Raw genomic sequence first — 21,845 nt, forward strand, 5'->3', positions numbered from 1 at the left:
GATTCATTGTTGTTGGCATGAAGTGCCTAAATTAACTGTATGTAATGAATAAACTGTTAAAAATGGTTTCATCCTGCATAAAAGGTAAATGATGACCTATTAAAACCAGTTCACTCTGTGTGAAAATAGCAGTTAATCGTGTGCAAGTGTAAAAAAACTGTTTGTGTTGCCACAGTTGTGGCCAACATAAAATTTCAACTACCATCATATCAAAACAGTTTTATTTTGTGCTTGAATTTAATTTGATAGATTTTCTTTGTGGCTGTTATGGCACTGTTTCAAAATGTTCACATAATTGTCGAAGATAAACTGATACAGGAAATATTAAAAAATTAAGAGTTTTAATCTCTACTGAAATGAAAGCAAAATCAGAGGAAAATAGTTGTCCATTTTATAATTCCATTTATGATTCCTGCATCTCTTTCAAAGTCCCTTAATTTCTCAACCATAGGGTTGTGCCATGTACAAATTTGATTTCATATCCTTCTGCATTAAGAGTTTTATTAAACTTTTCCTGGGGCCTCTTAATAGTAGGACTGTGTAGTATCTGCTACTGGAGTTTCTGGAGCATTTAAATAACTCTCTTGCAGTCACTAAACGTGACTATGCCACAACATGCTCCATTTCATTAGATATTTTCTATCTCTTCTAAACTGGTAAGGCCCCCAGACTGATAAGCAGTACCCAAGAATCTGTTGAATGAGTGTTTTGTGAGCCACTGCTTTCGTGGATGAAGAATGTTTCCTTCACATTCTGCGAATAGCTTCTTCTGGTAATTACTGGTACCAGTGATTTATCATTTATAATGTAAGGGAACAGTAATGGACCCCCTTGCCTATTTATGTGCAGTATAATACATTTCTTTACTTTTATGGTCACAGTCAACTGCCAGATTCTGCACCAATTGTTGAACCTTTGCAGATCCTCTTTCAATTCACTACAGTCTTCTGAGGTTTCTACTTTCCTATAGACAACAGCAATGGTTCACAAATAGCCTCCCAGAATTTCCAATGTTATCCACTAGACCATTTATGTATTACGCATATAGTAAACAGTACCAACCCTATAACACACTCTGATTACTGTTGAAATTACTTTTACACTTGTTGATTTAGTCCCCTGAAAAACAAGGTGATGAGTGCTATGTACTAGGAGACCCTGAATCCAGTCATAAATGTTGTCCAATATTTGGTTCACCAAACTACTGTGCAGAACTGTTTCGAATTCCTCCTGGAAGCAGAGGATCACAGCATCAACCTCGCTACTGTTGTCTGTTGTGCTCTGTTTCTCAAGGATAGACAGAGCAAGCTGAGTTTTGGAAAGTGTCTGGCTGTGAAATACTTGTTGGTATTTACAGTTTACAAGTCATTTTCATTCTCCAGTCATTTTCGTTCTCCAGAAATGTTATGATGCAAGAGCATAAAACATGTTCTTCAGTTCTGCAACAGATCGGTATTAATATACAATTATGTGCATCTGTCAGATGAACCTTTTTGGAAACAGGAATGAATTTTGCCTCTTTCAGTAGCCTGGTACTCTGTTATTCCAGTGACCTACAACAAACTGCTTCTAGAAGGGGAGCAAGTTCTTATGCATAATTTCTATTCCTCAATCACTTATCTCAATATCTGCCATTTGAGAGTTTGTGCAATGACCAAAAAAGACAAATCGTATTACACTTTTCCACAGTGAAGCATTTTTGAAAGACTGGATTCAGTATTTGACCTCCTCTATGTCATCTGCTTTGGCACCAGTATGATCACTGAGAGACTAGATTATTTTGACTGGCTTTTGACTTAATCTAAGGCCAACACTTCTTAAAATCTGTGGTCAGTTCAGTTAGCAAAATTGTACTTTTGGATTCATTGAATGCTTCTTGCATTGCATTTGTTATTGCTAATTCTTGACGTGGCTTAAATCTGTGAGGCAGCTCTCTTTGTTTTCATAGCAACTTTGTAAAAGGGCTCGATCAACAGTAGGTCTTTCCCATACCTCACAATCATCCATTTGTACTCCATGTCTTCATTCCCAGCACTAAATATTTGATCTGACAGATTGGCTGCTCTGTAATTTGTTTTACATCATCCAATAAAAATGTTTTCCTACCTTAAGACACCTTATAACACCTGTAGTAATTGATGCTATAACAATCTCATGATCACTGATGCCCTTTTTATGTTAAATGATTCAAAATTTGTATATGTTAGTCACTGAGGGCTTTAAGATGTTACAATCTCGACTTAGTTCTCTAACTCCGTCAAACATTTTTCAGAAATAAATGTTCAGAACAATCTCTCACTAATCCGTGTTCTTGACATTACTTTTAATGATGTGAGTGTCACCTTCTTTTGCTGACAGATTAAAGTGTCACCCTGTTACAGTCATCTGATCAGGAAACTTGTCCATTATATTCTCCAGGATTTCTCTAAAGTAACCTACCATTACAGGTTCTACAGCAGCTGGTATATAAAAGCACCTGATTATCGTGTTTGACCTGTCATTAATGCTTACCATCACCCAGATTATTTTACTATCTATTTAGGTGGCCCTACACTTCTCCAACCAATAGCATATGCCGAGAACGCCACATCCAAGATTGTCACACCATACTTTGAGACATGGTTAGACCTTCCAATTTTCTCCAAACTAGAGGGTCACAATCATTGATTATACATGTGTGATGCTGCAGATAGTGATCCATGCTTACATCCTGCGAACTGTGTAAAAGAACTGAGGATGACCTCAGAACCTAGATGGCAAGCATCATTTGTACCAACATGAGCTATGATTTGCAGCCAGTTGCAAGTAGTATTTTACTCATTATTAAAGGTTCCGCCTTTTATGCAAAACACTGTTTTTTCTTGTTACCCAAACATGTTTTGGCCTCTCTGTGCCATCATCAGTGGGTTTTGTTTATTGAAAAACTGTAAAAAGTGTATGTATTTTAGGTTGTAACTGGTCTAACAAACTGAAGCTGAAAGACAAGTTTATATATATATATATATATATACAATTATGACAGCGGGTCATCTGCAAACCATACATTGTAAATGTGAATTTTATCTGCAAGTTAACACATCGCTTAATTTTTTTAAATGTGATATTGGTGTGGCAAAAGTTTTGCATATATGCTTATTAATGTAATGTATTTGATTTAAAAAAATATATATTTTGTGTATATATCTGTTAATGTAATAACAAGTATATACACAAAACATTTTGACATAGCAAAATCGCATTTTTTTAAATCAAAGGCTGTCTTAATCCACAGATAAAATTAACATTTACGTCATTTGGTTTGCAGATGACAAGTTATCAGTGCAGGACACCAAACAGATGGTTCTGCAAAATCATATGACATACAATCAAAGTATGGACAAAAACTTCCTGTAGTCCTCATTTTGTTAGGCTGCTTACAACCTAAAAATGTTGATTTCTACAGTTTTTCAGTAAACATAACACACTGATGATGGCACAGAGGTGATGAAACATGTTTGGAAAACAAGAAAAAACAGTGTTTTGCATAAAAGCCGGAACCTGTATCCAATAAATTTAACAACAAACATAGACAAAAGTCCAAAAGACAAATACAGGCATATAGTATGTTCAGAAGCTGCCAATAGTCTCTCTTTCCCGTCTTCGACAACACCACTTTGTAAACATTCGAAGTACACATTGGCCTTCATTTGTGATGTGCCAGTTATTTCTCTAAAGGGCTCCATTACCCATCTAACATTGGTGCTCCCAATTGCCAGTGTGTCCACTCTGATCTTGTGTGGACTTGCTATGAAAATCTAACTGGGCCCAGATTTGAAGCATGCTGTGCTGGCTCAGATATGTTATCAGCATAGGGCAGCACTTAGTACCTACCGAGAGAATGTAAGCGGACAGCTGTGCTCTCTGATTTTGGATTCTCCTTCTGCTCTGAGAAAAGAAATCCACTATTCACTCAGCAAGTGAGGACAAATTTCTTACCTTGCTCATTGGTATGTGGTGCAATGTTGGAGATATCAGCAACACTAGAGTGTCACAACTTTCGCTAAAGTGCTCAAACATTGCTACAACTTGAGCTGTGGCCTGAAGCCTGTTGATCTTGTTTGTGGCTACTACCTTTTTCCAGACAATGGCCAATTCCCCTCATGTCCACACTCACAAACACCACAGTCCCTATCCATGTCTCGTTATACAAAACTATATAATAATAATAATAATAATAATAATAATAAAATGTGTCAACCAAAGTAGTCAGAAAATGAGAAGTGCAAAAGATAGAAAAAATAAGCAATGGAACACCCCAATGGTGATTCTATAAATGGCGTAAATCTCAGCTATGGTGTCGTCTCGACATACTGAAGACGATACTGCTAATCCCTGTCAAGGAAAACCACAAGCTCCAATTTTAGTACAGATGCACTAAACACAGCTGAACTGCACACAAGCCACATGCATATATCAGTAGGCTGCTTAACAACAATCAGACTGTCCTATTGTGGTGCTGTTGATAGTAGAAATCTACACAATTAAAAGTATGAAACACACAAAATATAAACAAGGAAAATAGTTATTTTTGTCAATTGTAGTAACAATCCTCATCAGTAAATGAGCCCTGCTTTGAAGATAACCAGTATGGTCAATCACGTAAGCAAAATATAGAAGTCAGAGGTTGGGGAAGAATAAGCACCAAACTTCAGTTGGCAGGAATAATGTGAAGAAGTGTAGCTTGAGTGCAGTAGTGAAGTTTGTAAGACAGTCATGACAAAACTACCTGTATATCATTCCTAACTTGTTTGGCTGGTAAATGTGTGAAGAACATCATACACACTGCCAGCAAATATCAGATAAGTGGAACAGAGTGGAGACTTACTTTTGAAACCATTAACTCACTAATAAAGTTCAGGGACAAGGCAGTTCTTTTGTCCTCTTTTTTTATTTTTGGAGACACATTGAAATATGACAAGTCAAATGATTTGCATAAATGCACAGACTTTCTTCTCCTTGTGATGCATATGGAAAGGAATGGTCCTTGGCATTTGGAAAATAATGGTTGGTTGTTATCATAGCCATTCAGTTTGTGCACTAACAGAATTAGGAGGAAAAAGACATAAACCATTCATCAATACAAAAGTGATGTTTGTACTTGAATAGTTGCACAGAGATTAATTAACCTGACTTAAGATAGTTAAGATGATATGGGAATTCACCAGAATAATAATTTATTTCTATAATAATGGTATTAAGAGAAATGTGCTAGAGAAAAATAAAAAATGAAAGCTTGGGTTTCCATTGGCATAGCATTCCAATGGAAATGTTATGTAATTTCTTATGGGAATGTGTTTTTCATATTTAGGGTCTAAGTTACACTGATGTTTCTCATAACAGAGGAGGAAGTCACTTTGTAAGAAAACGTTATCAAATTTTTTAGGCAGCTTTAGTTTACTTCTCACTTTTAATCTACGTAAAATTTTTGAAAACATTATCAGCAATCCTATATATTAATATGATAATTTAGAAAAAAGTCTTGATCGCAAATTTCTTTTAATCGGAGTGACCGGTTTCAATCCTTAAGGATCATCTTCAGACTCCAAAACGGCAGGTGGACTTCCATGAAGAAACATGCGCCGACCCACGACACTGAACTGACTGCTCTCTGCACCAGTTCAGCATTGTGGGGCGGTGCAGCTTGCTCCATGGAAGTCCACCTGCCATTCTGGAGTCTGAAGATGATCCTTAAGGATTGAAACAGGTCACTCTGATCAAAAGAAATTTGTGATCAAGACTGTTTTTTAATTATCATTAACCTATTTCTCCATCTATTGCTTAAGGATGACATTACGTTCCTACTTTCCAGTCTCCTGTCTTCTTACATTTCTAATCATTATTAACACCACTTACACAACTCGACATGCACTTTGTTACTTGCTCAGGATGATTACACTTCAGATATTTACCATGCAAGCCACACTAGTATGTATTGTGTATCACTTGAACTGCTTACCACCCTCACTCATCCCAAACTGATTCCAATTACATTCCCTCTAAAAATCACTTCATGCTTCATTTCACTATTAGCCTTTAATAGTGATGTAATGCACTCAGTAATTGTAAAACAACTCATTCACAGAAGACTGCATTCTACGAGGGTGGTTTGAAAAGTTCGCAGAGTCTGATAGAAAAAAAGTACTTACTTCACTGAAACTTTTTTAATTTCTCCTTGTAGATTAATGCACTTCGTCCAACGATGTTCCAGTGCCTTGATTCCATCTCAAAAATGAGTTTCCTCCAGGCCTGCAAAATAGTTGTCAACTCCGGTTATCAATTCTTCATTTGAAGTGAATCTTCGACCACCGAGAAAAATTTTCAGTTTTGGGAAGAGATGGAAGTCTGACGGAGCTGTATCAGGTGAATAAAGACAGGTGTGGCAATAATTCATACATTAGTTCGTGTAATTTTGCCATGTCGACAGCACGTGTGCGGGCGCGCATTGTCTTGATGGAAGATGACTTTCTTCCTTGCTAAACCAGACCTTTTTTCACCTATCTTTTGTTGCAATTTGTCCAGGAAGTTAACATAATATTCTCTAGTAATTGTTTGCCCAGTTGGGAGATAATCTACAAACAGAATCCCCTTCGCATCCCAGAACACTGATGCCGTGACCTTTCCCGCCAAAGGAATTGTCTTTGCTTTCGTTGGTGGTGCAGAATCAGGATGTTCTCACTGCTTTGACTGTTGTTTTGTCTGTGGGGTATAGTATTGCATCCAATTTTCATCTGTGGTCACAAACTGACACAGAAAATCTTGTTAGTTTCTCCTAAAATGGGCCAAACATTGTTCCGATATATCCATCTCATGCATTTGTGATCCATCGTCAAGAGTCGTGGTACCCATCTTGCAGGTAATTTTTTCATTTCTAATTCTTCAGTTAAAATGTGATACACCGTTTCAGATGACATCTGGCAAGTGTGAGCAATTTCACGCACTTTCAATCAGCGATCCTCCAAGACCACTTTGCGCACTTTTGTAATGAGTTCTGGAGTAGTGACACATCTTGGTCAACCACTGGGCAGATCATCATCCAAGCTGTCCCAACCAAATTTAAATTCATTTGTCCTATTGGCAACAGTGGGATATGAAGGAGCATTCCCCCAGTGTAATCTGGAAATCGGCATGAACGTCCTTTGCTTTCATACCTTTCTTTACGAAGTACTTAATTACTGCTCAAATCACGATTTCCCCCCCCCCTCCTCCCCCCATCTTTGCAAATCACTACACGGGAACAACAATAGAGCCATGTTACCACCACAGTTCTCTTCTAAGATCACGGACATGGCACGTGTTTAAAGACAACAGCCCAATGAATATCACATGGACAACTCGTTGCGCTATCGCTGACATCTTGTGGTGATTCCAAGAGCTTTTAAAGCCACCCTCGTAAATATTGCTCCCTTCATGAAATATGACGAAGGTTATTTTATGGGTTGTGGACATTTATGCAATAAAAGCTTTACATTTCCTCATTATCACCAAAAAATTTGAAAATGGTGAACATTAAAATTGAGTTAATAGAAGCCTTTCATCACTACTGCGAAAATTAGTAATGCAAAGCTAACTTTTTGTATAATGTGTTGTTAAGCAATTCATAACCGTAGAAAAGAAGTTGAGCATCTTGGCTTAGCTTTCGATCTTGTTCCTGTTTATAGCAAGCTTGCACATACTGTATTTGTCCCTCATTCCGGAAGATTGAGGTAGATGTTGCATGGAAAATTATTATATGACATCATATTGCAGCTCTCTTCATACTGAGTACATAAAGTACAGTGTTTATTATGTTGAACAAGTTTAATCTTCCTTGAAGTAATTAACTGGAGAACATATAGTAAAAAAAGTTTACAGTTTTGTGTCAACAGACATACTGTAACTTTAGAAAATCCAGTAGGGAATAATAATAATATTATGAAAAGAATAGATTGCTACTCATCATATAGTGGAGATGTTGAGTCAGAGATAGGCACAACAAAAAGACAGTCAAACAAGTAAGCTTTCAGCCAAAGGGCCGTGTTTGGGGGGGGGGGGGGGGTAGTGTTTAATTTGGAAGAAGGCATTTTGACCAAAAGCTTACTTGTCAGTCTTTCTGTTGCACCTTTCTGTGGCTCAACATCTCTGCTACACAGTGAGAAGCCATCTATCCTTTTCATAATACCAAACGGCTGTAACTTTAGCCAGAAGTAAAACTACAACATTTTCTCATGCATGTTAATATTGTGTGATAACAGGTTTGGCAGTAAATGAAAACTGAAATGAATTCCCTTCTTAAATCTTCATTGAGGTTAGCTGACTGTCAGTGTGGTCGTTCGTCATAACTAACTTCACTTGTGCCATGTGTTGTATGAGAGCACATATGTTTTAAATCATTAATTTCATCTCTCCGCTAACATTGTCATTCTAGCTTTTATGTTTGCTCCCATGATAAATCTCACTACTGCTGTAGCCAGCTGCATTCAGGAGCCTCAGAATTTATGTTAAAAGAATGATTTGAACAGATTCCTCCTTGAAAGTTTTTTAGTGGCAGTTTAACAAAATTACAGCTTATTCCCTTACTTGTCACAGTAGTTCGCTTTGAGACTGCAGTAGTATTGTTTTTTGCCATAGTGTGAATATTATGTTGAGTGCCCTGGTATCTAACGATTACGCATTTTCTACTTTTGCCTTTTGTACTGGGCACATTAAAGACAGTATAAACAAAATCTGCTCTAATTTTGTTAGTCAGAAGACAGGATGACGGGTGGAATTCCGTGACTGTTTATGTCCATTGTGCTGACCTCGTAATACATTGTAGCAAGATTTAAGCAGTGGTACATACTCAAGTGAATCACAGAAAAGCTGTTTGAAGTATCTTTAAAACTGCGCCATTTTGCTGTAGATTTGTTACAGAATGAAATAAAAATTAACAAGCATCTGGTTAAATGTTAGAGTGAGAAATATGATATTTAGTAACCATGATGCTCTTTCATACTACAAAAGTACACTTGAGTGCTGTAATCTATTTGTTGAAACAACAGAATTTTTAAAGTAATGTCTGCATTGCCAGAAAGTGTGATCAGAATCCTAATATATATTTACAAATAAATCATTTGGGGTAGTTCTGCTATTTTATTGCAGCAGATTAGGCATGGAAAATAACTACTATGACATCATATCCAGCGCAATTGTGTGGGGACAATTTCATCTTCATTGTATCCCCTTATCCCCACAAATGGTGTGTTAATGAAAGGATTCATTTAGAGGTATTTATATTTTTTCAAGCAGGATTTGTATATCATAGTTAACTTTGATTCTCACACATAAACACATGAAAAAATGCATGTGTTTTTGTGTATTAAATGACTGCAAACTTGGCAATGAAAAACTGTTATTTTGCTATTTTTTACATTAATAAAAAATAAATATGATTGGAAATATATAAACAGTTTCCAGTTAGTAATGTGTTCATTCATAAATTCAGCTGTAAAAATATAGAGAAGTTATCCCACTTTATATTGTGATTCATTGCAGAAGTTAAAATTTGATTTGAAACATAATGAACTTTATTGCCTTGTTGCTGCAGTTACATGTTATAGTTGATTATTAAGTTTGAGATGGTGTAATGTTTTGACAGTAATAATAAGCAATGTAATAAGTGAGAAAAACAGTAAACTTGTAACTGGACTGACCATACATGCAAGGCATAGGTATTTTAGTGAAGTGACACTGCACTAATCTCTGTCTTATGATTGGTGATACTGAATACTCAGAATACAGTTGTTTGTTAGCTGAATTTAAAGTGTACTTTTAAACTTCAATGTTGCTTGATATTACATGCATGCACACGTGGTAATGATAATTGTACTTCATTTGCAGTTAGCTCAGAATCCCTAAAATGAGTAATTTGCTTATTCAATTACTCAGTATTTTACGACCATATAATGGTGTAAAATGCACATTCACAAAACTTCAGATGTCTACAGTGAATAATTGCAGCAATATTCTTATTTCCAAAGTAAATATTGTGCTTCTGTCAGTTCCTCGCACCATCTTGAACCAAGTGTGCTGATAAATATAAGATATTGTGATATCTATGACTAAAAGCTGTAATATTACTTCTTTCAGTCACATAAAAAGGGTATGCTGTCTACAGTGTACTCAAGAAGCAGTGTCAATATCCTTGCAAGCAGGAGTACAGAGCTATATTTGATTGAAGATCTTGGTCTCTCACTGTGTCGGCACAACCTGGCGATGTTCTGTTTGGAAATGTTTCTCTTGGAATCTTCAAGATGTCATCCCAAATGCAAGGTGATCTTTATTTATAAGCATCCTTCTTTTGTTATTGCTACTGGCTCTGAAAATTAAAAATCACATTCCCCTAGTGTCCAGTCATTTACATTAACTGGTTTATATGAATTTGTAAGATTAATAAATTGTGGTTCACTGAATGTATTACATCACTACTCACTTTCAGTAAATGACAGCATTATCTTTGTAATCATTGTAATAGTTCATCATTCATCATGCATTTGTGTATGTTACTGTGAAGTGAGTAGTGTCTTGATATGGAGGCAGCAAATGTAATTTTGTTACTCCCAAGTAAAATGTGATAATATCAAATGAGCAGAAAATATGCAACAAGCAGACCACCATATTGCTGGAACTGCTGTAATTTGCTGCATGACTACAGCTTCTTTTATCATTGTTTTGATGCCACCTGGATATCCATTTTGATAAGGTATGTTTGAAGCATCTTTAATGTTTTAGAATGAAATTACTTTTTATACAAATGATGATTCATAGTGATGAGTTACAAGAATTGTAAAATTATGTTATGGAAAGGAAATAAATTCTTGAACATCAGGAGTATTCTTTTTATTGTTGGAATCTTGTTATTTCTTTCATTTGAAACCCATGATTCTTTTATCATCAGACAGGATTAAAATTTCAGTAATATCTGTCAAACTAACAGTCAGATGTGGTCAGTAAGATGTGTACATAATGTTTATCTCTCATGTGGGTCATGTTGTTATTTGACATGCCTGCAAAATAATCCTCTCTGTCTTGTTTTAAGGGAGATGACATGATGATATTATAAATACCAAGGTTGTGTGGTTGATAGTATCTGTGAAAAAGTTTATTTAGCATTCCTTCAAATAGACTTTTTCTGAGTATGAGTCATAATTGGAAAATGCAGACCCTGCAGTAACACTAGGTACATGCAAAGGGTTGCCTTTTTGTCACAGAAGAATATATATAGTTATCAGAAGGTGACCATTTGTCAGAAGTGCCATGTGATTCACTCTTGTACAAATATGGCAATTAAAAGCTGTTACCCTTCACCTTTTCTCAGATAAAATATAAATGAGCATGAATACATATGCACATGATATAAAATTGTGAAGTATTATTTTAATAACTCCAGATCAAAATATTATTACAATAATTGGAAAACTTTCAATATCAAATCTGTAAAGACTGGTAGGAATCATCAATACTCACATTTTGAGACAAACTGTTCTGTTGAGGAAGTAGCACAGTGATGAGCATGAATGCTGTTGCATTGCGCGCGCGCGTGTGTGTGTGTGTGTGTGTGTGTGTGTGTGTGTGTGTGTGTGTGTGTTTGTTTTTATTTATTTAGTTATTTAAACTTTTTGTTATGATAAGGTACAAGCAGCAATACTTTCATTTTGTAGCATTCTAAAATATATGTATACACCTTGAGTGAACAGAAATGGTGAACATTTTGGAGAGCTCAGCCTAACGTTGTCGCATTCAGGTTTGGTATACTTGAGGCCGCTTTTGCAGAAAGTCTTCTGTTATAAAACTTGCAGGTATTTAACCTAAAAGTATTAGACTTGATGATGGTAGATTGTGTGATTCTACATCTACACAATTACTGTGCAGTTCACTCTTAAGTGTTGGGCAGAGGGTTCATAGAAACTTTCTGATTATTTCTCGTCCTTTCCACTCTTGAAAAGCAAGTGGCAAAAGTGAACACATGAATCTTTCCATGAAAGCTCTGTTTTCTATTATTATATTGGGATGGTCATTTCTCCCAGTGGCAACTGTGTCAGAAAGTTAGGATTTTCTGAATTGCAAGGATGATAGAAACTGTTAGTGAAAAGAACTCATAAGTACATTCATGGAAAAAATGGGTCTGGGAAGTGAAACAATCACTAACATATTCATCTTGCTCATAGCTGTGGGACTTTGTACTACATAACATGTCCTCCCAGTAATGCCATCCTATATTAATCTCTTGGAGCACTAGAGTCTGGTTGAGGAGCACAACTCTCTTTAATTTCAATACTGGATTTGCATTTGGGAGGATAGATTCAAATACCCGTCCAGCCATCCTGATTTAGTATTTCCATGGATTCTCTAAGTCTTTTAAGGCAAACGTCAAGATGATTCCGTTGAAAAATACATGGTCAGTTTACTTCCTCAATCTGAGCTTTAACTCTGTCTCAAGTAATGCCAAAGTAATAGAGCTTTGACATTTTAGAAGAATAGTAACATATGTCTTGCACTTTCACTTCATATCCATTGAAACATCTAACAATTTAGAATATTCTGTTTCATTCATTGATTTACTGTCATGTATTATTTCTAATGACGTGCTCAGGATTTGAGCAATTTGATCAACACTGAAATGCATTTGTTGTTTATTGTCTAAGTGCAGTGGCAGTCCATTTTCAGATAACCAGTTGTTAATTTTTAAGAAAATGTGATTTAATTTTCAAGCGTTGCATTGTCAGAAAAGAAACTTATTTCTGCTTCTTGGATATATGAAAGCAGATCATTTACATAAAATGAACAAGAACAGGCCCAATATTGATCCCTGTGGATTCCTGTAGAGATTATTACCCATTCTGAAGACTCTGGTTATGTACATTCATTTGGGCCTTAATCTGATAAACACCTTCTTTAAGTTAGGTAGGATGAAAACTAGTTATCAGCACGATCTCTGATACAACAATATTTGAGCTTCTCTGGTAGAATACTGTGAACTGCACAGTCAGATGCTTTTGACATGTTACAGCAAATACCAGCAGGTAATATTTTGCCTTTTAAATTTTATATAATCTGATTCATGAATTGAAAAATGGCATGGTCTGCGGAGAGACATTTTTGATGTGCAGTTTGAGATTAAGTATCTCATTTTAGGGAGATGCATTGTGGTGAATTCAACTGCAGTGATGTGTTTTCAGGATTACACTGTGTTTCGTGACATTTTAACTTACCTTGCTGCTTGTTCCTGCTCACTGTGCTGCGTTGAATCCATTCAAGTGTATAGTTATCATTCCTTTTGGCATTTTAGCATAGTAGCAATTCAGTTAGATAGAAGTTTTGATAGCTGTAGTTCTGTGTAGTTTGTAGTCAGGTAGCTTAATCAGATGTAGTTCATAGCAAACTTAGCTTAAGGCATTCTTAGATTAAGTAGGTGTAGCTAGAAGAATATAAAGCATATTTAATTTTAATATAACTCATTCTTTCATTCACATAATAATCTTGTACATAGTTTTTCATTCCTGTGTGTGTTTCTATGTTTATAAATAGTTCGTGTGTGTGTTTTTCCTTTCCTCGTGTCTGTATTCCTTTTTTGTAGCATTTAGTTTTCTTTTTGTAAATATCCTCATTCCCTCTCCCTCTCTTCTTCTTCTTCTTCTTCTTTTTTTTAAGAATATTGCTTCCTTCTACCATCTTAATCTATTTCCTATTTTTCCTACTAGTTCATGAAGAGTACCAACACTGGCACTACATTTAATCATTCAAATTGTCAGAATAATTGCTCTTTCAGTTGCTTGTGGTAGCACTTGCCGCTTTGTAAAAAGCTAGGCAGCATATTGTTAGTATTTTGCAGTCCATCGCCTGTGCGACATGATTGCTGTGTTCTCATGTAATTGAGAAGTACTGTGGGGAGGGGGAGAGTGAATGACCTTCCAAACAGACCCCTTTTCTGCTGCACCTTACATACGCGCTGCAGGCAGTATTGTTGTATACATATACATATATGTACTATTGACGAATATGTTTAATGCACAGTGCACTGGGAATGTTTACCTTTTCAAATAGTATTACAAACATAAATTCTATTACAGCCTATTTCATTTCAAGTCATCTTACTGACCTTACTTTGCATGTTATTTACACCTCAGTCTATATACGTGTGTGTGTGTGTGTGTGTGTGTGTGTGTGTGTGTGTGTGTGTGTGTGTGTGTGTGTTCGTTTTTGTGTAATAAATGTCATCCTAACAACAATTTTTTTTTACTTCCATATTTTGCCTTCATATGTGATTTAGAAATGACTCTCTCTCCTAATTGCATTCTGTGTAATGTTTGAGGTCCATGACCTCCATCTTATTGTACAAATTCCTTTATGCAGGCACAATCCATGCTTTTTCCTGGTGTTTGGATTACTTAGTAAGTAATATCGTGGGTGTCGTATTTTATGTATGATGTAAGGTCATACATACACTAATTGCCATTTTTGGTTCCGTTTCCTATGTTTTATTGATGGTGGGTGTGTTCGTAACAACACTACTTGCCCTACATGAAAAGTGGTCTTAGGGCCAATCTTTTTATCCCGAGTACTTGCAATATCCATTTTCTAACATTTGGGAAATAACAGAACAATGTGATTCTACTAGTGCACTGTGTTACCCATAATGTCCCCAAGCGTTGTGTGTCTACTATATAAAACTGACGATGCATTTTCCTGGCAACCAGACACCAGTTATGAGAATCAGGCATTCTTCGGTAAAATAATACTCGATTGTGCTATTTGTATTAATTCCCTTGTTCAGAGTAGTAATTGTCCACAAGCTGTTGCCTTGCCTTATGCCACTGTTCATCGTCTTCTTGTAACTGGGCCATGTTCTTTCACATTTTAGGGTAATAATATCTGAAAGAATTGTTGTGCATAAGGAGTACTCTGAAATCTGAGGTCTGCTCCGTGACTTCCACATACTCAATCTTTTCTTGTGGAATTCTAGAGAAGGCATCTGCCAAAATATTCTGTTCACCCTTGACATGAATGATTTCAAAATCAAATCCTTTTAAGAACAGGCACCATCTGGCTAACCGTTTGTGTAGTAATTTGCACATTAATAGGAATGAAAGTGCTTGATGATCACAGAATACCTTAGTATGATTTATCCTTAAAATTAATGACATTTTTAAAAAGCTCAGTAAGCTCGTCACTCTCTGTAAGTGCACGACTTGCGAAACTGATGATGTTTATGTTTTGACATACATGTTCTGTCGTGATTTGATACAGTATTGCCCCCCGTCCTTGTGTCAAGGCGTCAGTACTAAGAGAGAATTCTTTCGTCGTATCTGGGTATATTAAAATGTCGGAGTTTAATAAAGCCTGTTTAATTGCCTCAAAATCCTCCTGGCACTCGAGTGTCCACAACTGCATGTGGGTTTTTCTCAAAAATTCAGAGGAGCATTGCTATTTAATAGCTGATTTGGCAAGAATCTGAAAAAAATGATACAAACACTACAAATGCCTTACGCTGTTCCTTTGTCCTTTGTCCATGGTCTAGGAAAACGTTTATGTCTTGCCTGTTGGGATCAGGTCTAATACTTGTAGGTGAGATGATGGTGCCTAAAAATTTTCTCTCTTCCTACACAGACTCGATTTTTTTTCAAGTTAGCGATAAATTCATATTCAGAGAATCTTTCTAAAAAATTTCTGAGTATTTGTTCATGAGCTTCCCAAGTGGATGGGGCTATGAGGTGGTCAGCCACATTCACAGTGACTTGGCTCAAAAGTTCTGGCCCAAGCTCTCCTGTCTAATGCAACAATAAATACTCCGACACACGTTAATGCCAAATAGCTGAACCCAAAATTGGTAACTTCTACTGGTGCACACAAAGGCAATGTACTGGCAACTTTCAGGATGGAGTAAAATTTGCCAGCACAAGGCCCTGAGGTCAGTCAAGGTCAAGTACTTAGTGAAATTTTAACAATTACTCTTCAATATGTCTGACCTGGTTTTTAAGGATATGATCATTTTATTTGTTTTGCTGGTAACAAGATGAACAGTATCGTCAGATTTGGTTACTGCTAAAACTGGATTGCAGTATGCTGAGTGCGATAGTTCAGTTATACAGGGTGTTACAAAAAGGTACGGCCAAACTTTCAGGAAACATTCCTCGCTTAATTTCCATGTTAGAGCTCATTTTAGTTTCGCCTCAATTCACCGCCAGTTGGCCCAATTGAAGGAAGGTAATGTTGACTTCGGTGCTTGTGTTGACATGCGACTCATTGCTCTACAGTACTAGCATCAAGCACATCAGTACGTAGCATCAACAGGTTAGTGTTCATCACGAACGTGGTTTTGCAGTCAGCGCAATGTTTACAAATGCGGAGTTGGCAGATGTCCATTTGATGTATGGATTAGCACGGGGCAATAGCCGTGGCGCGGTACGTTTGTATCGAGACAGATTTCCAGAACGAAGGTTTCCCGACAGGAAGACGTTCGAAGCAATTTGATCGGCATCTTAGGGAGCACGGAACATTCCAACCTATGACTCACAACTGGGGAAGACCTAGAACGAGGAGGACACCTGCAATGAATGAGGCAATTCTTCGTGCAGTTAACGATAACCCTAATGTCAGTGTCAGAGAAGTTGCTGCTGTACAAGGTAACGTTGACCTCGTCACTGTATGGAGAGTGCTAAGGGAGAACCAGTTGTTTCCGTGCCATGTACAGCGTGTGCAGGCACTATCAGCAGCTGATTGGGCTCCAGGGGTACACTTCTGCGAATGGTTCATCCAACAATGTGTCAATCCTCATTTCAGTGCAAATGTTCTCTTTATGGATGAGGCTTCATTCCAACATGATCAAATTGTAAATTTTCACAATCAACATGTGTGGGCTGACGAGAATCCGCACGCAATTGTGCAATCACGTCATCAACACATTTTTCCGGTGAACGTTTGGGCAGGCATTGTTGGTGGTGTCTTGATTGGGCCCCCTGTTCTTCCACCTACACTCAATGGAGCACGTTATCATGATTTCATATGGGATACTCTACCTGTGCTGCTAGAACATGTGCCTTTACAAGTACGACATAACATGTGGTTCATGCACAATGGAGCTCCTGCACATTTCAGTCGAAGTGTTCGTACGCTTCTCAACAACAGATTCGGTGACCGATGGATTGGTAGAGGCGGACCAGTTCCATGGCCTCCACGCTCTCCTGACCTCAACCCTCTTGACTTTCATTTGTGGGGGCATTGGAAAGCTCTTGTCTACGCAACCCCGGTACCAAATGTAGAGACTTCTCGTGCTCGTATTGTGGACGGCTGTGATACAGTACGCCATTTTCCAGGGCTGCATCAGCACATCAGGGATTCCATGCGACGGAGGGTGGATGCGTGTATCCTTGCTAACGGAGGACTTTTTGAACATTTCCTGTAACAAAGTGTTTGAAGTCACGCTGGTACGTTCTATTGCTGTGTGTTTCCATTCCATGATTAATGTGATTTGAAGAGAAGTAATAAAATGAGCTCTAACATGGAAAGTAAGCATTTCCGGACACATGTCCACATAACATATTTTATTTCTTTGTGTGTGAGGAATGTTTCCTGAAAGTTTGGCCGTACCTTTTTGTAACACCCTTTATTGTACTTAATCATGCGCTCGATCTCTTTCCTGATGGCCTTCTTTTTTGTTGGTGGAATTGTGTATGACTTGCGACATAAAGTTTAATGTGGATATACCTTCATTACACTGGGTTTTTCTTCAAAAACGTGAGAGAATTGTTGCAATAAAGCATGTGAATCATGCTTCTGTTCTTGTGCACATGTGGTTGACTCAACTTTTTGATGTATATTCTATTGGGCCCCCCATGAACCGTGGACCTAGCCGTCGGTGGGGAGGCTTGCGTGCCTCAACGATACAGATATCTGTACTGTAGGTGCAACCACAACGGAGGAGTATCTGTTGAGAGGCCAGACAAACGTGTGGTTCCTGAAGAGGGGCAGCAGCCTTTTCAGTAGTTGCAGGGGTAACAGTCTGGATGATTGACTGATCTGGCCCTGTAACACTAACCAAAACGGCCTTGCTGTAGTGGTACTGCGAACGGCTGAAAGCAAGGGGAAACTACAGCCGTAATTTTTCCCAAGGGCATGCAGCTTTACTGTATGGTTAAATGATGATGGCGTCCTCATGGGTAAAATATTCCAGAGGTAAAATAGTCCACCATTCGGATCTCCGGGCGGGGACTACTCAAGAGGACGTCATTATCAGGAGAATGAAAACTGGCGTTCTACGGATCGGAGCGTGGCATGTTAGATCCCTTAATCGGGCAGGTAGGTTAGAAAATTTAAAAAGGGAAATGGGTAGGTTAAAGTTAGATATAGTGGGAATTAGTGGAGTTTGGTAGCAGGATGAACAAGACTTCTGGTCAGGTGACTACAGGGTTATAAACACAAAATCAAATAGGGGTAATGCAGGAGTAGGTTTAATAATGAATAAAAAAAATAGGAGTGCAGGTAAGCTACTACAAACAGCATAGTGAACGCATTATTGTGGCCAAGATAGACACGAAGCCCACGCCTACTACAGTAGTACAAGTTTATATGCCAACTAGCTCTGCAGATGATGAAGAAATTGATGAAATGTAAGATGAGATAAAAGAAATTATTCAGGTAGTGAAGGGAGATGAAAATTTAATAGTCATGGGTGACTGGAATTCGACAGTAGGAAAAGGAAGAGAAGGAAACGTAGTAGGTGAATATGGATTGGGGTTAAGAAATGAAAGAGGAAGCCACCTGGTAGAATTTTGCGCAGAGCATAACTTAATCATAGCTAACACTTGGTTCAAGAATCATAAAAGAAGGTTGTATACATGGAAGAACCCTGGAGATACTAAAAGGTTTCAGATAGATTATATAATGGTAAGACAGAGATTTAGGAACCAGGTTTTAAATTGTAAGACATTTCCAGGGGCAGATGTGGACTCTGACCACAATCTATTGGTTATGAACTGTAGATTAAAACACCGAGTGAGGTGGCACAGTGGTTAGACACTGGACTCGCATTCGGGAGGACGTCGGTTCAATCCCGCGTCCGGCCATCCTGATTTAGGTTTTCCGTGATCCCCTAAATCGCTCCAGGCAAATGCCGGGATGGTTCCTTTCAAAGGGCACGGCCGACTTCCTTCCCTGCCCTTCCCTAATCCGATGAGACCGATGACCTCGCTGTCTGGTCTCCTTCCCCAACACAACCAACCAACCAACCAACCAGATTAAAACTGAAGAAACGGCAAAAAGGTGGGAATTTAAGGAGATGGGACCTGGATAAACTGAAAGAACCAAAGGTTGTACAGAGTTTCGGGGAGAGCGTAAGGGAACAATTGACAGGAATGGGGGAAAGAAATACAGTAGAAGAAGAATGGGTAGCTTTGAGGAATGAAATAGTGAAGGCAGCAGAGGATCAAGTAGGTAAAAAGACGAGGGCTAGTAGAACTCCTTGGGTAATAGAAGAAATATTGAACTTAATTGATGAAAGGAGAAAATATAAAAATGCAGTAAATGAAGCAGGCAAAAAGGAATACAAACGTCTCAAAAATGAGATCGACAGGAAGTGCAAAATGGCTAAGCAGGGATAGCTAGAGGACAAATGTAAGGATGTAGAGGCTTATCTCATGAGGGATGAGATAGATACTGCCTACAGGAAAATTAAAGAGACCTTTGGAGAAAAGAGAACCACTTGTATGAATCTCAAGAGCTCTGATGGAAACCCAGTTCTAAGCAAAGGAGGGAAAGCAGAAAGGTGGAAGGAGTATATAGAGGGTCTCCACAGGGGCGATGTTCTTGAGGACAATTATGGAAATGGAAGAGGATGTAGATGAGGAAGAAATGGGAGATATGATACCGCGTGAAGAGTTCGACAGAGCACTGGAAGACCTGAGTTGAAACAAAGCCCCAGGAGTAGACAGCATTCCATTAGAACTACTGACAGCCTTGGGAGAGCCAGTCCTGACAAAACTCTACCATCTGGCGAGCAAGATGTATGAGACAGGCAAAATACCCTCAGACTTCAAGAAGAATATAATAATTCCAATTCCAAAGAAAGCAGGTGTTGACAGATGTGAAAATTACCGAACTATCAGTTTAATAAGTCACGGTTGCAAAATACTAATGCGAATTCTTTACAGACGAATGGAAAAACTAGTAGAAGCTGACCTCGGGGAAGATCAGTTTGGATTCCGTAGAAATATCGGAACACGTGAGGCAATACTGACCCTACGACTTATCATAGAAGCTAGATTAAAGAAAGGCAAACGTACGTTTCTAGCATTTGTAGACTTGGAGAAAGCTTTTGACAATGTTGACTGGAATACTCTCTTTCAAATTCTGAAAGTGGCAGGGGTAAAATACAGGAAGCGAAAGGCTATCTACAATTTGTACAGAAACCAGATGGCAGTTATAAGAGTCGAGGGGTATGAAAGGGAAGCAGTGGTTGGGAAGGGAGTGAGACAGGGTTGTAGCCTATCCCCGATGCTATTCAATCTGTATTGAGCAAGCACTAAAGGAAACAAAAGAAAAGTTCGGAGCAGGTATTAAAATCCATGGAGAAGAAATAAAAACTTTAAGGTTCGCCGATGGCATTGTAATTCTGTCAGAGACAGCAAAGGATTTGGAAGAGCAGTTGAACGGAATGGACAGTGTCTTGAACGGACGGTATAAGATGAACATCAACAAAAGCAAAGCGAGGGTAATGGAATGTAGTCGCATTAACTCGGGTGATGCTGAGGGAATTAGATTAGGAAATGAGACGCTTAAAGTAGTAAGAGTTTTGCTATTTGGAGAGCAAAATAACTGATGATGGTCGAAGTAGAGAGAATATAAAATGTAGACTGGCAATGGCAAGGAAAGTGTTTCTGAAGAAGAGAAATTTGTTAACATCGAGTATAGATTTAAGTGTCAGTAAGTTGTTTCTGAAAGTATTTGTATGGAGTGTAGCCATGTATGGAAGTGAAACATGGATGATAACTAGTTCGGACAAGAAGAGAATAGAAGCTTTCGAAATGTGGTGCTACAGAAGAATGCTGAAGATTAGATGGGTAGATCACATAACTAATGAGGAGGTATTGAATAGGATTGGGGAGAAGAAGAGTTTGTGGCACAACTTGACTAGAAGTAGGGATCGGTTGGTAGGACATGTTCTGAGGCATCAAGGGATGACCAATTTGGTACCGGAGGGCAGTGTGGAGGGTAAAAATCGTAGAGGGAGACCAAGAGATGAATACACTAAGCAGATTCAGAAGGATGTAGGCTGCAGTAGGTACTGGGAGATGAAGAAACTTGCACAGGATGGAGTAGAGTGGAGAGCTGCATCAAACCAGTCTCAGGACTGAAGGCCACAACAACAGCATTCTATTGGGGTGGTCACGTTCTTTGTCAACTGAAATAGGTTTTTCGTCAACATACAAATGGCACTTTGCTTTATCTAGATCAATCTTTATGGGATACTTCTTGAAAAATTCCATGCCCAACAATCTGTTAAGTATTAATTTTTCTACTACTAAAAATGGTCATGTAAATATGTTTTCATTTATGTTAATAGTTAAAAAAAGTTTGCAGGCGACAATTTTTTTTTACATGTCTAGTTCCGTAGGACCAAACTGAGGAGCGAATCTCGAAGGTCATGGAACGTATCAGTACATGAAATTACAACATAAAAGTAATAACAGATAAAAAAAATTTTTAATCCAGAAAAAGACACACCATAAGTTATGTAAATACCGTCAACAATACAACACAGGAATCAGCTTAATTTAGCAAGGAACTCCTCAACAGAA

The 21,845-nt window shown here is 37.9% G+C and overlaps 1 protein-coding gene across 1 annotated transcript in view; it reads left to right on the forward strand.

The window, feature by feature from the left end:
- Window positions 1-10,887, forward strand: part of LOC124593740 (luc7-like protein 3) — a 144,148-nt gene extending 133,261 nt beyond the window's left edge. The window contains exon 9 of the mRNA XM_047132074.1: window positions 10,144-10,887. The gene's annotated coding sequence lies outside the window, so the exon portion shown is untranslated. The remainder of the gene's footprint in view (window positions 1-10,143) is intronic.
- Window positions 10,888-21,845: the final 10,958 nt, after the last annotated feature.

This window comes from Schistocerca americana, chromosome 2, assembly GCF_021461395.2.
Source record: "Schistocerca americana isolate TAMUIC-IGC-003095 chromosome 2, iqSchAmer2.1, whole genome shotgun sequence".
NCBI classification, from domain to species: domain Eukaryota; kingdom Metazoa; phylum Arthropoda; class Insecta; order Orthoptera; family Acrididae; genus Schistocerca; species Schistocerca americana.